This window comes from Canis lupus, chromosome 37, assembly GCF_011100685.1.
Source record: "Canis lupus familiaris isolate Mischka breed German Shepherd chromosome 37, alternate assembly UU_Cfam_GSD_1.0, whole genome shotgun sequence".
NCBI classification, from domain to species: domain Eukaryota; kingdom Metazoa; phylum Chordata; class Mammalia; order Carnivora; family Canidae; genus Canis; species Canis lupus.
The window spans coordinates 24,511,875-24,526,850 of record NC_049258.1 but is presented as its reverse complement, the minus strand read 5'-3'; the positions used below and the strand labels follow the sequence as shown (position 1 = coordinate 24,526,850).

General features: G+C 54.6%; 1 protein-coding gene and 1 long non-coding RNA gene across 14 annotated transcripts in view; one reads left to right on the top strand and one right to left on the bottom strand.

Annotated features, from left to right (window-relative positions):
* TNS1 (tensin 1) overlaps positions 1–14,976 on the top strand; it is a 196,872-nt gene that overhangs the window by 124,899 nt on the left and 56,997 nt on the right. The window lies entirely within an intron of this gene.
* On the bottom strand, positions 4,722–8,777 carry LOC119877916. Its single transcript, XR_005385392.1, has 2 exons — positions 7,392–8,777; positions 4,722–7,184 (listed from the first exon to the last, which is right to left on the bottom strand). It is a non-coding gene; the product is annotated as an uncharacterized LOC119877916 (long non-coding RNA).

Genomic DNA, 14,976 nt, shown 5'->3' with positions numbered 1-14,976 from the left:
CCTCCAGAGTGTTCCAGGGCGAGCCTTCTCGGAAGCGAGTTCCGTACCAAGAGCTGTGGGCTGCCTTCCACCCGGGGGCTGGCCAGGCCTGAGTTCCCTCACTGTCCCCCTTCACGTCTCCCGTCCCCCAACGTCCTCAGGCTTGGAGTTGTTCAGAGTGTGTCACAACTTAAGTGGGTACAGGGGAATAGGGCGCGTGCTGGGCGCAGTAGCGGATTGCTCAGGGCCGGAGGAAGGAACGGAGAATGTGAGAAGCCCCCGGTTACCTGGCTGGTAACCAACCCTCTTCTGGGCTTCTCCTGTGTGGTGCCCATCAGTCCCTCCCCGTTTCTGTGGGAAGCCCCCCAAGAGCCAGGGGCTGGTGACAGGGGGTGTGGTTTTGGGCCCAAGCTGCTCAGCCCTCGGAGGATCTGTGAGGAGAGCCATTCCCTTCCTCGGGGAGAGCTCCCAGTTCTGCAGGACACCCAGTGCCTCCTCGAGCTCGGTCGTCTGAGCTGGGGAAGAGCCTCCTGGATGGCAGCCAGCGGCCCCTGGTCTGTGGTGACTTCTCCTGAGCTGGGCTCGTCCAAGAACTCTCTGATATTTATTTATTTATGTATTTATTTTGAGGGGGAGGAAAGAGGGAGGGAGACACAGCAAACAGAGAGTGAGAAGGAGACAGAAGTAGGCAAGAGACATGGAGAGAGAGCCAGACACTGGGAGGCGTGGGTGGCAGGAGACTGTTCGGGGTGGGGGGGGTCTTGGTAACTCCTTTTCTTTAGATCTCCCTTATGTCCTGTAAAATGAGGGAATTGGAGGAGTGGTTCTTTCTGTCTCTTTGAGCTTAATCATTGTGTCTTTTTGTGAGTTGGGAGGAGCTAAGATGGACCCACCAAACTTCCCACCTCATGGGCTTGGAGCGGGGAAGCAGTGTAGCTTCGTGGTGGTTGTATTAGTCAGGAGAGGCTTGGTTACGCTGGGTAACAAACAGCCCCAAAATATATATCTCTTGCCCGTGCCGCATGTCCAGTGTGGGTTGGCACGGGGTCTGCGTTCATCTTATTTACTCGAGGCTGCTGGTGGCTTCATCCCATAGCTGCTTCCATCATCGCCGCCACAGTGGGTAGTGGGCACTGTGACGTGCACACTGCTTCTGCCCGGACGTGACACACATTCCTCCTGCTGACATTTCATTGGCCAAAGCAGGTCTCACACCCAAGCCTGACTTCAAAGGGAGCAGAGAAGTGGTTCATGGAAAATGGAAAGTGGAAAATAATGTTGAACAGACTGAGCTCTGCTATAGGGACTAAGTCTGTGGGACCTAGAGTCAGAAGGCCAGGTTCCAAGCCCTGTTGTTTAGGACTGTGTTTCTTGGTCAAGACACTCGACCTCTCTGAGCCCCAAATGTCATTTTTATAAAACGGGTACAGTAATAGTCTTTTTTCATGGGATTGCTGTTAAGATCAATGAGGATGTCAAAGGTCAAATCCAGAGTGCTAGGCATGTACTCTGCTGGCAGGAATTTGAGTTTATTACTATTGTCACTATTGAAGTGCTGGAGGAAGGAAGGTAGAGAGGTGATTTGAACATATGCAAGTCCTCTCTTCTTGGGAAACATTCCACATCCCTGTGGCCCCTCTACGCTCGGGAACCATCCATAGTGGCTCTGTTCTGGGAGCCCCACTCTTGGGAGTCAGAGACCTGCCTCTGACAGCAGCTTGCTGTGTGACCTTGGCAAAGTTACTTCTCCTCTCTAGTTCTCAATTCCCTTGTCAGTGAAACGAAGAGGATGGATTCCCAAGGGGACCTCATGGGGGGACGGCGATGGTAACGATGCCAGCGCCAGTGACCAGATGCTGGCTGGCTTTGGGGCCTGCCCTGAGCCGGGTGCCACCGTGCTCTTTCTCGTGGTTAGTCCTCCCCAGCAGGTGCTACTGTTTCCTGATCAGCAGGCAGACCTTGTCGAGTGTGGTCATCAAGCCACTCCCTGTGTCTCCTGCTGGCACGTCCTGCCTGACGTCTGTCCTCTGCTTTCCCTGCCCCCTCATGGTATTAGGGCGAGTCCCGTGCCTGTTCTGGCCACTTAGGGAACGAAAGATCCTCAGCCAGTTGACAGTGTGTCCAGTGCCAGTGGACTTGGCCCTTCATTCAGCCAGTTCCTCCCCCTTGTCAGCTCCTGCCTGGCACCGACTGTGTGTGTGTGTGTGTGTGTGTGTGCGCGCGTGCGCACGTGGGGGGGTGCAGCTCACTAGGTTTCCCGACTTATAGGAAGAGAGGACAGGACGGGTGTGGGGGAGAGAATCAGGAGGGGATTCCTGCCCACTCTGTGTGGGGCAGGCGGGGATGGCCACTCCTGAGCTCTTGGCCGATGGAAGATTCCGGGATGTCGAACGCGGGCTGTTTCTCTCCTGCGGCACCTTTGTGGGTGTTTGGGGGACCCCTGGGGCTCCGCGTAGGTCACTGCATCGGTGTTTCCTTCAGGCAGGGGACTGCCGCTCAGGCGGACTCTCACAACCCTCTGGGCCCAGGCGTCCCTCGTCCCCTGCAGTCTCTCGTGGACACGGGACAGCATGCGAGGGGCCCAGGCCGGCTCTCCCTCCCCGGCCCGAGGGGGCCCTCATGCATCTGGGCCTCAGCTGAGCCTGGGGGGGACGTGACCCAGGCAGCCCCTCTGTGGGTCCCCCTGCCTGCCTCTCGCCCCTTGGACTTTTGGCCCAAGCCAGTCCCTGTCTCTCCTGTTCTCTGTGCTCCCGCACTCGCTGAGGGGGAGGGAGAGGCCCCCAGCAACAAAACAACATTCTCCAACATTCCTCGTGGCCTCTCCCCCTTCCTGATCCGTTTGCTCCGTGATGTGGAGGTGTCCGAGGGAGTTCAGAGCCACGGAACAGTTTGGGGCCTTCTCTCTGTCTCTTAAAAAACCCCCCAAAAAACAGCTAATATTATATATTTCCAATATCGTGTTATAAAATTGTATTCATTGACTTAATAACGTCCACCTGTCTTAAAGTGGACGATTCAGTGGGTTTTAGTATGTTTGGGGTTGTGCACCTTCACCATCACCATCACCAACTGTACAACATTTCCAACACCCCCAACCATCGGCAGCCACCCGGCCCCCGTTTCTTGCCCCACCCCCAGCCTCGTGTCCTTTCTGTCTTGACAGATTTTAAAAAGTTAGTTCATTAATTTTTAGAATTCTATTTAAATCCAATTAATTATCATATAATGTATTATTGGTTTTAGAGATAGAGATCAGTGATTCATCAGTCTCAGATGACACCCAGTGCTCATCTCATCACGTGCCCTCCTTAATGCGTCACCCAGTTATTCCATCCCCCCCTCCCATCCAGCGACCCTCAGTTCATTTCCTGTGATTAAGAGTCTCTTATGGTTTGTCTCTCTGACTTCATTCCTTTTTCCTTCCCTTCCCCTATGATCCTCTGTTTTGTTTCTTAAATTCCATGTATGAGTGAGATCATATGATAACTGTCTTTCTCTGACTTATTTCTCTCAGCGTAATACCCTCTAGTTCCATCCACGTCATTGCAAATGGCAAGATTTCATTTTTGATGGCTGAGAAATATTCCATTGTGTGGATTTACCACATCTTCTTTATCCCTTCATCTGTCGATGGACATCTGGGCTCTTTCCATAGTTTGGCTACTGTGGACATTGCTGCTGTAAACAATGGGTTGTGGGTACCCCTTCGGATCACTGCATTTGTATCTTTGGGGTAAATACCCAGTAGTGCCTTGACAGACTGGAATTTTTTTTTAAAAGATTTTATTTATTTATTCATGAGAGATACAGAGAGAGAGAGAGAGAGAGAGGCAGAGACACAGGCAGAGGGAGAAGCAGGCTCCATGTAGGGAGCCCGACGTGGGACTCAATCCCGGAACTCCAGGATCACACCCTGAGCCGAAGGCAGACGCTCAATCGCTGAGCCACCCAGGCGTCCCCAGACTGGAATGTTCTGCTGATTTCCTGTAAATGGAATTATACAGCACGTGGCCTTCTTTCACTGAGCCGAATACTTTCAGGCCACATCCAAGTTGGAGCATGGGTCACTGCTTTGTTTTTGTTGCTGCGTAATACTCTACTTATGGCCATACCACGTTTTGTTCACTTATTCCTCAGTCAGTGGATGTTTTCTTTATGTCCACTTCTTGAATATTTTAACAAACACTGCTGTGGACATTCATGGACCAGTTTTCACGTGGACTTGGGTTTTCACGTTTTCTTGTGTAGATACCTAGGGGTGGAGTGGCTGGGCTGTAGGGTCACAGTGTGTCCAATCATTTGAGGACACAGACTGTTTTCCAAAGTTTTATATCACTGCAGCCAGTGTCTGAGGATGCCAGCGTCTCCCATCCGTCCTCACCAACTCCTGCCTTCAGTACCCGAGCCATCCTAATGGGTATAAAGTACATTGGCCAGTTGGGTTTTCATTTCCCTCATAATGGACGGTGATGAGCATCTTTTCACATGGTAACTGGCCACTATAGATCTGTTTTTATTTATTTATTTAATTAATTTTAAAGATTTTATTTATTTATTAGAGAAAGAGAGGGATTGAGGGAGCATAAGCAGGGGGAGCAGCAGAGGGAGAAGCAGGCTCCCCACTGAGCAGGGAGGCTGGATCCCAGAACCCCGGGATCATGACCTGAGCCAAAGGCAGAAGTTTAACCCACTGAGCCACCCAGGCGCCCTGTAGATCTCTTTTTAGAGAAATGTTTATTCACATATTTTGGACACTTCAAAACAATGTTTTTTTTTTGGTCTATTTGCTATTGAGTTATAAGTTCCTTCTCTATTCTGAAAACAGATCCCTTATTGGATAAGTGATTTGCATCCTGTGGATTATGGTCTCTTTGCTCTCGATGCTAGCGATGTCTTCCTGCCATCCTTGTGTGCTGATCCCTTGCCTTACTTTCGGAGTGGGGCGTTCATCTTCCTGGGGCCTCTGTCACAACTGAGACCCCACTACTTCCACGTTAATATCCGGTTGCCCCTGGGGTTCCCGTTTTATAGAGGATGGAACGGGTAGTAGCAGAGAGGTTGGGGGCCTCGTCCACGGCAGTGTCCTGAGTAAACGGTGGAGGCAGGACTCCAACGTGAGGGTCTGGAGCCAGAGTCCAGGATCGATACTGCGTACTATCATTTAATGATCTTGATCTAAAAGATTATTCATCTGCAGCCCGAAATGCTTTCGGCTGCTTGGTCTGATCTCTTTCCAGCCCTAGAGCTGGTGCTTGAACTGGTCTAGAAAAGCTGCCCCAACCCCCAGAGAGGGAGGCCAAGTGTCAGATCCCTGGATGGCCGAGCAATGCAAAATTGCGTGAATTCTGCACCCCCAGCTGCCCCTGCGGCCCTTGTGGCCCTGGGTCCCTTCGTGTCCCCGAGGCCAGGCAGGGTGAGGGAGGGTAGCCCCTCCTCCAGAAGGTGGCCCCTTTAGGTTGGAAGTGAGGCAGTTGGGCAGCGGGGAGGGAAGAACACTTGTGCACCGTGGTGAATATCTGCCCTTGACGTACCTTCAAAGGGTTTGGCATTCCTGCCTTCTGGAGTTTTGGGTCAGATGTGGGAGGAACCAGTAAGAGAGGAGTGCAAGTTTGCAAGGTGGTCCCAAATAATTTAGGGAAAGGTTCCAAGGATCCCGGACTGATACATCCGCCCCCCCATCTCTGAGCAGAAGGCTTTAGGGGGTGATCTTCTGACCGAGAGCTTGGGGTTCATGAGCACCAGACTGACTTTTGTTGGAAAATCCTAACCTGGTCGCCGGAGAGGGCAGCCCTTCTGGGATGTGGCTTCAGGGGATGAGGGGGAGAGATGGGCAGAGACGGAGACCTTCAAAGCTGCTGCAGGAATCTTCTGTCCTTGTTATGTCACATCATAGATGACCAAGGACTTAGTCTACAGCAGGAAGGGTTTGAGTCAGCCACCCGGTGGCACTTCCTGACGGTGAGAGAGCGGATCAGCTGTAGTGGGGAGGTTGGGCCCTTGTCTCCTTGGCATCCTTGGGCAGAGATGTCAGGAGACAAGGGAGATGGCTGTCCGTGTGGGATGGCCTCCACAGATGTGGTGAGAGAGGCCGGGATAGACTGGCTTCCTGGGGAGGATCTGGTGCCTTCTTTTCCCCCAAGTCGGGGGGCGGGAGTCCTCCCTGCTGACGTCCTGCAGCAATCAGAGTGCTAAGAATCCAAATGTGAGGTCGGCCTGACCTTGTGGGTGGAGAAGATGACACCACTGACCCAGCATCTCCCTGCCACCTGCTTAGTGGGGCGAGGCGGGGCTCGTCCCGATGCCCTCAGACCCTTGGCTGGCTCTGCTCTGTGAGGCAGCTGGCAGGCCTGGGCGAGTAGTGTCTGCCCAGGGAACATTCAGTAAACCAATACCCTCCCGAGTGAATGTGCCTTGGTCCTCTGTAATCTCTGCCATCGGGTGGAGGTTGGAAGGCCGGAGCCGCGCTCGGTTGGGCCGGAGCTCCTGGCCGGCAGCCTGAGCCTCGAGTCTGCCTTCCCGGTGTGCTCAAATATCGAGCTCCAGGCAGGGCAGGAGGAGAGCGCTGTCCCCTTCTCGGCCCCTCCCCACTTCCCCTCTTGCCAGACCCGCAGACAAGCACAAGGAAGCTGGAGCCTGCAAGACCCCAAGATACCAACTCTAGCCATGTCCGAGGGAAGAAATGGAAGCTTCCAGTAATCAGATATTGTTTCCTACCCAGCTGTGGCTGCTTTTTACCCATCATCCTTCCTCCTTCCTTCCCTTCCTTTCTCCCTTCCTTTTCTCTCTCCTTTCATTCCCCCAGTACTTACAGATCACCGCCTAGGCGGCGGGCGGCGGGCTGGCCTGGGTGCTGTAGAAAGTTGTGCCCTGGAGTCGCCTGAGGACAAGGGCGGGGTGTGTGTCTCACAGCCACGGGGAGGAGGATCTCGGCTGGGCCTCGGCTCCTCGGCTCCTCGGGAGACAGGCAGCTCCTGGGGGACGGTGGTGCTCAGAGGTGCACAGCTCTGCAGAGGGGCTGTGTTTGTCCCAGGGCTGGGAGGGCGACGTGCGTGGAGAGCAGCCCCATTTTCAAACCTAGAAGTGGCATCACAGCCTTGCTCAAAGTCTAGCTTGGTGGAGGGAAAGAGAAGCCTTCGATTCAGACGGACCTCGCTCACCACTCCGCTGTCCTGGGGTGCGGTGCTGGAGCTGGTCAAGGTGGAGTGCTGGGGAGGGTGGAGCGGAGGGTGAGGGAGCGCCCAGAGAGCCACATACCGGGGTCCAGAAGGGGAGAAGGAACCAGGAGATTCATTGAAAAGACAGCCTCGAATCACACACACAGAAAGGCCAGAATCCTGCCGCGGGTGAGACCCTCTTGCCTTCCGTTGACCTTGGGCAGATGGCTTAGCCTGTCTGAGCCTCAGTGTTCTCACCTGTAACGTGGGGCAAGGATGGTACCTTCCCCCCTGGGGCTGAGAATTAACTGAGATCGTCTCTGGGCTCCTAGGTCTGCCCTATGCGTCCTAAGCCAGCTGGTTCTGTTTGTTGTTCCTGATACGGCTCCCTGACCTTGGGGGGCACTTGATAAACTGCTTCCCGGAGCGCAAGTCAGTTCATTTTTTGACTATCGCAGCTGTTGAACTGGGCCTCTGGCTGCACGTCCGGTGTTCTTCCTCCCACACTGAACCAGGTGCGGGTGTCGGCACCTTTTCCTTGGCATCTTCCAACCAGGCTCCGTTCCCCGGGGGGGTGAGCTGCCCCCTTAGCTCCGGGCTTGGGGGACTTGTGGAGGTCACACGGATCGCGGAGGGCAGAGCCAGCCCTAGCCCCCAAGGGTCTTTTCAGGGGCTTCCCCTCCACGGGTCCTGCCTTCCTGGCACCAGTCATCGGCGATGCCCAGGCTGTGTGTTATGGTGACGGCTGGCATAGCTGTAAGGTTGCTCCTTTCTCTTCCATTTGAGAAAACAGAGTGTGGGAGAGTGAAAATAAGGGTAACCTTGAATCTGCTCCACCGACAAAAAGAAAAAAACAAAAACAAATCGCGTGTGTTCTTTGGTATGTGGACTATCCTCAGTCAACAAATAATCACTAGGTGCCTACTAAATGCCAGTCGCCATTCTAGATACTGAGGATATAACAGTGAGCAAAACGAAGATCCTTGCCCCCATCACGATTCCATTGTAATGGGAGAAGAGAGACAATGAAAAAAAACATTAAAGACATTATATGTAAATGAGAGAGCATGCTAGACGGCGATGAACACCTGGGAAAAGATAGAGCAGAATAGGGTGATTGGGAAAGGGGAGGTGGAGGGGTGAGTTGAAATTTTTTAAAAAGCTGATCAGCCCAGGCCTCACTGAGGGAGAGATAGCTGAACAAAGACTCGAAGGGGTGAGTCAGCCAAGAAAATATCTGAGGAAGAGCATTGCCGGCAAGAGAGCAGCAAGTGCAAAGGTCCTGAGACAGCAGCTTGCCTGAGCCGTACGTAGGCTTGGGAAGCATCAGAGGGGCCAGTGTCACTGCAGCGAAGGCTGCAATAGGCCATTAGGTCAGAGGTTATGGGGACTAGGTCATGGGGGTTCTGGTAGCTGTGGCAAGGATTTGGCTTGTATCCTGAACTTTTTCATCTAGTGATGCATCGTGGAGACCCTTCCATAGTGGCACGTGAAGAGCTGTTTTCACTTTTCTTCCGATGCTGACGAGTCCACTGTACGTGCGTTCTGTGTTTTATGTAACTGTATTTAAGTAACACGACATTTAAGTTGTTGCCAGTCTTTTGTCGTTTCCAAAAATGCTGCAAAGAATAGCCTTGTACACACAGTGTGTGTGTGTGTGTGTAATCCCATCGATGGAAGTGGCATTTGTAGAAGTGCAGTTGCTGGGTGAAGAATATGTGCATATATAATCTTGATGGTGCCCAAGTGGCCTCTGCAAGCGTTGTACTTAGTTGACATTTTCCAGCGGCAGTTTGGTTAGGGCCTAGGAGAAAAATGCGTGAGACACCGTTAGGTGCCCACTATTTCCTTTAGTCCTCATGACCCTCCCGTGGGCTGGGTCTTCTTGTTCCTATTCCACAGACGGGGAAGGCACAGAGAGGTGAAGTAACCTACCAGCGTTTGCCCAGCCAGTAGTAGGTGTAGAGCTGGGATTGCGAAGCCTGCCATTTCTCACCAGGGCTTCCCAGGAGCAGGGGTCCGAGGAGCTCTGGCCCCCGGTCCCCTGCCCCTGCGCCCCCTGCACATGGTCATGTGGACCCAGAGGCCTCCAGGTCTGCGGCTCCTGAAAACGAGGGGCTGAGTTAAAAGGGGAAGCCTGCTTGCCTGGCTCTGCCCCTGCTGCGCCTGCCTGCTGGAGACCCTTGGAGGCCGGGGGCAGGCTGGGAAGAGGCCCTCCTGAGGGACCTGGAGCCACACTGGCTGAGCTGGCCTCCCCCTGTCCCTCCCCTCATCGGCCCCCGTGGTGAGACCCGGCAGGCTGCCATCCAGCTAATTCTGCTCCAGGTGGGGCGCTCCCTGCCACCGTCTGCTGGGTCAGCTCGCTCCGGGGATTAGGTTTCCGCATTTCACTGATGAAAATAAATCAGCCTCTTGATTGCCGGCAGGGCCCTCGCGAGCTCCGCAGCCTGGAGGGTACTTCCACATTTCCTGTAAGTCACACTATTTCTGTCCTAAGCCCCGGGGGCTCTGACGCTGCTGCAGAAAGAGCCTCAGATGAGCTTGGAGCCCGGAGCCACCCAGGCAGGACCGAGCAGGAGAGGAGAACGAGGCTCAGTGCTGACCCAGCATCTTCTCTTTGGTGGATCTTGGAGCATCTGGAGTTGGCCAGGAGGTCAGGGGTCATCTGGTTGTGCTCTCCCATTGCACAGAGGGGTACACCGAGGCCCATTGAAGACCACTCCTTAGTAGTCTGGCCTCTTGGCTCCCAGGCTACTGCCGTTGCTACTGGACAGTAGATCTGTTCATCGTGCAGTGGCCGGTCAGGGGCAGGGGGACTGCGTGGGAGAAAGTGGGCTTTAGCTGCAGCAGGCCGGGCAGAGAGATCTGACATCTAGGAGAACTGTCTTGCCTTGGAGGGACATGGGAAAGGGGAACTGGTGACAGGACTGGATTTTCTTGAAGTCCCTTCCACCCTGCACACCTGCCTAAATGGGGGTGAGTGACCATGGTGTATGGATGTTGGGGGTACCAGGCAAATTCTAGAGCGCTGTGACCAAGCCCCGGCAAGGTTCCGTGTGCAAAGGGGACTCTGGAGTCTTGCCCCAAACTCCCCTTTCTCCTGCCTCTCCCTTTGTGTGCTCAAGCATTATTTGCAAGCACAGGACTCTCCAGCAGGGACGTGGGGCATCCTGCCTCCCATGGCAGACTTGCTGGACTGTTGTCCCACCCTCCGGGGCCAGGCCTAGCCAACCTCCGGGAGCTTTGTTCAGGCCACAGTGGGACTCCCTTGTTCTGGGAAGCAGCTGAAGAGCTGGAGTGGGTGGGCGCCAGGAGCTCGGACTGCCTTGCTTGCCCTGGACCAACCAAGTCTTCACATCCTTACAGCCTGTCGATGCCCTGATGCTCGTCAGACACTTTGCCTCGGGCTGCTCTGATAGCTTTAAAAATTGTCAGCCGCAGAGTGTTCTTTGATGTCTGTTCTTCTCCAGGGGCAGTGAGATCAGATTTTGATATGAAAGCTCAAAGCTGCTCAGATCTTTCCTTCTCCCTTCCTGCTGCCTCCCTGCCCCCTTCCTGCTTGCAAACCTTCCAGAGCCAGACAGGCGCTCTTCATGTGACACAAGCAGAGAAAGAAGCCTGGGGGTAGCGCTCCTGGGTCCTGTCCAGGCCTGCACCCCATAGTTTTATAGCTTCTGTGGGTCAGGGGAGTCACTGCCAGCTCGTCCCGCTGCAGCAGGGGCTGCCAGCTTCCGGCCCACACCTGCTCCGGGGTGTGAGCTCGTGCACACTGGCCGGCAGATCCCCACAGAGGTGCCTGTGTGAGCTTCCTCATGCTAACGCACATGGATGGACCCATTTGGGAAAGGCAGCAGAGACCCAAGCAGATTCACCACCCACACCCATACCCACAGCCACTCAGGCATAGAACCACACAGACCCCGTTGCACATGCCACCTGTGCAGAGAAGCACAAAGGTCCTCCCCTCGACATACACCCACCGCTCGTTCATAGACCCATGAGACCTCTACCCCACTGCACACCCCCACAGTGCTGATGGGGACTCTAATGGCCAGTCTGATAACCACATGTGGTACCTAATTTCCTGTTTGGGATCAAGAATGGGGATCGACCCCCCAAGTGCAGAGAGGGGCTCATCTGTGTGCATTTTGAACCAGCCCTAAAGCAGTTCCCTACAAATTTCCAGAAATGCTTTGAGCCCTGGAAACATCATTGGGATAAACGCATGAAAGCCCTAGGGGGGCAGCCTGGGTGGCCCAGTGGTTTAGCACTGCCTTCGGCCCGGGGTGTGATCCTGGAGGCCTGGGATCAAGTCCCATGTCGGGTTCCCTGCATGGAGCCTGCTTCTCCCTCTGCCTGTGTCTCTGCCTCTCTCTCTCTCTCTCTCTCTCTCTCTCTCTGTGTCTGTCATGAATAAATAAATAAAATCTCTAAAAAAAGTAATAAATAATTGAAAAAAAAAAAGCCCTAGGGGGCCACCTTGATGCGTGGATGGTGGGGTTGGGGCAGGGTGTTCTGGACAACCTGCGGTTTGTTGTTGCCCTTAACTCCCTTCTTCCTGGTGGGTTCCTCTGCTCTCGCCCTCTGCGCCTCCCACTCCTTCCTTCTTCCTCTCTGGGAAGCAGAAAGAGCATGAACACCAGGGGCCCACAGCCAGGTGATCTTGAGCAAGCCACAACTTCCAAGCCTCGGTCTCTTTATCAGGAAGATGGGCACGATAGTCATTCCCTTGAAAAGCACTTGTGGAAGCAAATGTGAGAGCATCCGTTGAAGGGCAGACAGACCGTAAAAACCTGCAGTCCCCATGCTGGAGCCCCTCCCCATTTCCCCCCATCCTTCTCCGGGTGGGGAGAGGCGGGAGGAGGTGCGTGGGTACGTATGGCCCCCCGACCTTTGTCCAGCTCAGACACCTGCCTGGGAGTTGACAGTTCCCTTCCTGAGTAGTCCTCTGGCACCGTGGCTCCTGCCCTCTGGTTGGGGAACACTGTCCTGAGCCCGGCCCTGTCCGCTGCCTTCCTGGGTGGGGAGCACCCCGGAAGGCTGGGGCCGTGTGAGGGGTGCCCAGGACCTGCCCTTTGCCCCATACACCGTGATGCTCGGCACACCCGTGCCTTTCTCCTCCTCCTTGTGGTTCTGCGTAGAACCGGCTGTTTTAGGGTTCAGAGCTCTTTCTTATTCCTCCCTCGCTTTTTACTGCTTTGGAGACTGAGGCCCAGGAAAAGGAAATGACTTGCCCAAAGTCAAGTGGTGAGTTAGCGGCGCAGCGGGGACCAGAAGCCAGGACTCCTGAGTCATAGTCCCAAGCTCCATCTCACACCCCAGACTCCCTCTGCCCTCAGGCTGGCTCACGGCCTCAAGCTGTGGCCCACTTGGCACTTGGACGGGGTAATTGCTGGTTGCTGGGCCCTGTCCTGTGCGATGTTGGGTGTTTAGCAGCATCCCTACCCACCAGATGCCGGGAGCATTTCTTCTAGATGTGACGGTCCCAGCTATTTCCAGACTCTGCTCCATGTTCCCCGGAGTGGGGGGGGGGGGGTCACATCCTCTCGGGGGAGGACCCCCAGCCTAGCTGTCCCCTCAGCCCTTTGTCTCTGGGGCCTTACCTCTCCTGCATGTAGGGTGTGAAATGGTCCTTCTCTCTTTTCCTGCGTCCTGTTTCTATGTCAGGACTGGCTGCTTGGAAACCACAACGTGCAGCCATTTAATTCCTTAAAAGAAAGAGCAAAAGAAATCCAGATTGGGGAAGATGCTTCCACAGCTGCCAATGAAAAGAAAGCACTGGGCGGGAAGGGGGCCGGAGGAGGTGACGGAAGGAGACTGGGCGTCCTTCCTCCCTGGAGGACCCTCGGCCTGATTGAGCGGCCTCTGCTGCACCCCACTGGCCCAGCTGCGGGGTCTCCCGAAGCTGGGCCTGCAGGGGAGGCGGCCTGTGTTCCATTTGCGAGTGGATGGTCTTTAGCTGCAGATTTGCCCATAACTGTTCTACTTTGTTTGCATGGCCAGACCTGGAGACCTTTGAGGGTCTAATGTCGCAGGGTTTCCAGCACCCTTTGGGCATCCCCCTGGTGTGTCTGACTCAGCTCTGGCAGCGGACAGGATTTCCTTCCGGGATCCCGGGTCCCGGGTGGTAGTCTCTGCTCCAGTCCTGACCCAATATGCAAGCGGGGGAGACTTGCCCGCCCTGAGTCTGATGGGCCACCCTGGGGGGGGGGGGGGTGTGGGGGTGGGGGCTGATGAACTCAGGACATCCTCCGGCTTGACCATGCTGTGACTAGGGATCAGCCTGGGCTGGTGGCCCACAGCTGGGCCTCACGTGGCAAATCTGGGGTCTCAAGTCCTACTGAGCATCCGAGGGGCTCCCAGAGGTCATGCATCACATCCCTGCTCTAGATCCTATATCTCATGAAACCGCCCTACCCAGGGCTGCCTCAGGGGACAGGGGACACTGAGCCGCCTCGGAAGAGCGAACCGTACTTTCACCTCTCAAGCTTGGCTTCGCCCATCCCCCTGTCCAGAAAGATTTTTGACTTAGCTCTATTCTGGAAAATATTTTTTTTTTCCTTAAACAGAAAGTGATAAAATTACATATATCCTTTTCCAAACCAGATCTACTACACCCCCTGCCCCATGTTGTCCTGTCTGCGTGAAGGCAGCTGACGTCTTGCCCTCCCCTCCCTTGTGGTCCTACACAGCGGAAGCCATCTCTGGAGGCGGGAGGGGCGGTGGCATCTTCCGGCCTGCTGTTGGCAGCCACCGAACCGGACGGTCTCGGTATTTATTAGCTGAGCAGCATCACGTTTTAGTGTCCGAGCTGTTTCATTTGATGCTGTGATTTTTGAGCAGGGAAAAGGCGAGGCGGATGATAGGCCCTGAAGCTGAAGCATCGGGCCTGTGCATCTGTACCCTGAGGAGACAGGGTCACCGACGTCCCTCTCAGGGTGGAGCTGGGTTAGGGAGAGAGAAGGAGGTAGCACATGGCATGGACGTGGTTGTATATATGGGGCTGCCTCATTTAGAGCATCTCTCTGTGCTGTGTGCTGGGCCAACTGCTTTAGATGCGTTACGTCAGTCTCTGCACTTGGCACTTGGACGGGGTAATTGCTGGTTGCCGGGCCCTGTCCTGTGCGATGTTGGGTGTTTAGCACTATCCTGCTCTGAGGTGAAAATATTAATATACCCATTTTGCAGATAAAGAAACTGAAGCTCAGGAAGACTAAGTAATTGGCCCAGGGTTGCACTGAGTAGTAAGTGGTCATGTCTGGATTCAAATCAGTGTCTGCTTGACCCCTAAGCCTTTGTTCTTGGCCACTGTGTTCTAGGCAGATGCTGAAGTGACATGAGCAAGAAGGGCTGGGTATAACATTAGGCCTCATTATTGAAGGTATGGTGTGGGGACACCTGGGTGGCTCAGCGGTTGAGCGTCTGCCTTGGGTTCAGGGCGTGATCCCGGAGCCCCGGCATTGAGTCGCACGTTGGGCTCCCTGCAGGGAGCCTGCTTCTCCCTCTGCCTGTGTCTCTGCCTCTTTCTCTGGGTCCCTCATGAATAAATAAAATCTTTCAAAAAAAGAAAAGAAAAAAAGGTATGGTGTCCAGAAAGTGGGAGGTGATAGGCCTGTGGAGCTCCTTGTGGCACTGGGTACCATCTCTGTTCTTCCTCTTATTTTCCTTCTTTACTCTCAGAAAAAAGTAGTGAGAGAGGGATGGATGTTGGAGATGGGGAGGGGGCTGGCATTGAGGTGTTGGCTCAGGAGAGGGAGGGGTTGGTGGCCTGTACCTGGCACGCCCCTCCCTCTTGGCACTTTGGGATTACAGACTGAGTGGGGTCCTCAAGGAGACAGCAGGC